This window comes from Orycteropus afer, unplaced genomic scaffold (assembly GCF_000298275.1).
Source record: "Orycteropus afer afer isolate SDZICR_OR568_19922 unplaced genomic scaffold, OryAfe1.0 scaffold00878, whole genome shotgun sequence".
Classification (NCBI taxonomy): domain Eukaryota; kingdom Metazoa; phylum Chordata; class Mammalia; order Tubulidentata; family Orycteropodidae; genus Orycteropus; species Orycteropus afer.
The window spans coordinates 447,326-447,973 of NW_006922465.1; positions in this window are offsets into that span (position 1 = coordinate 447,326).

Consider the following 648-nt stretch of genomic DNA (forward strand, 5'->3'; position numbering starts at 1 on the left):
AAGTTGTCAAAGATTTCATATTACTTGGTTCGACAATCAAAACCAATGGCAGCATCAGTCAAGACATCAGATAACGTATTTCACTGGGCAAATCTCTTGAAAGTGATGAAGAGCAAACATACCTCTTTGAGACTGAGGTGTGCCTAAACCAAGCCATGCATGGTATTTTCAGTCACCCCATATGCATGTGGGAGCTGGACAATGAATAAGGAAGACCAAAGAAGAGTTGATGCTTTTGAGTTGTGATGTTGGTGAAAAATATTGAAAGTACCATGGACTGCAAGAAGAACTGACAAATCTGTCCTGGAAGAAGTGCAGCTGGAATGCTCCTTCGAAGTGAGAATGCCAGACTGCGTCTCACCTACTTTGGTCATGTTGTCAGAAGGGACCATTACTTGGAGAAGGATATTGTGTTAGATTGGGTTCTCTAGAGAAACACAAAAACCAGCAAAGCTATATATATTTATAGAGAGAGAGAGAGAGAAAGAGAAATTTATCTTAGGAAAATGGCTCACAAGCATATAGAAGCCGGCAAGTACAAGTCTCTGGAGGAAACGGGCTGGCGGCAGCCTTAGTTTCTGTAAGCTCAGGGGGCCGAGAAATTGAAGGTTGGCAGGCAGTACACTGGTTGTTGACTCCAACAAAAGA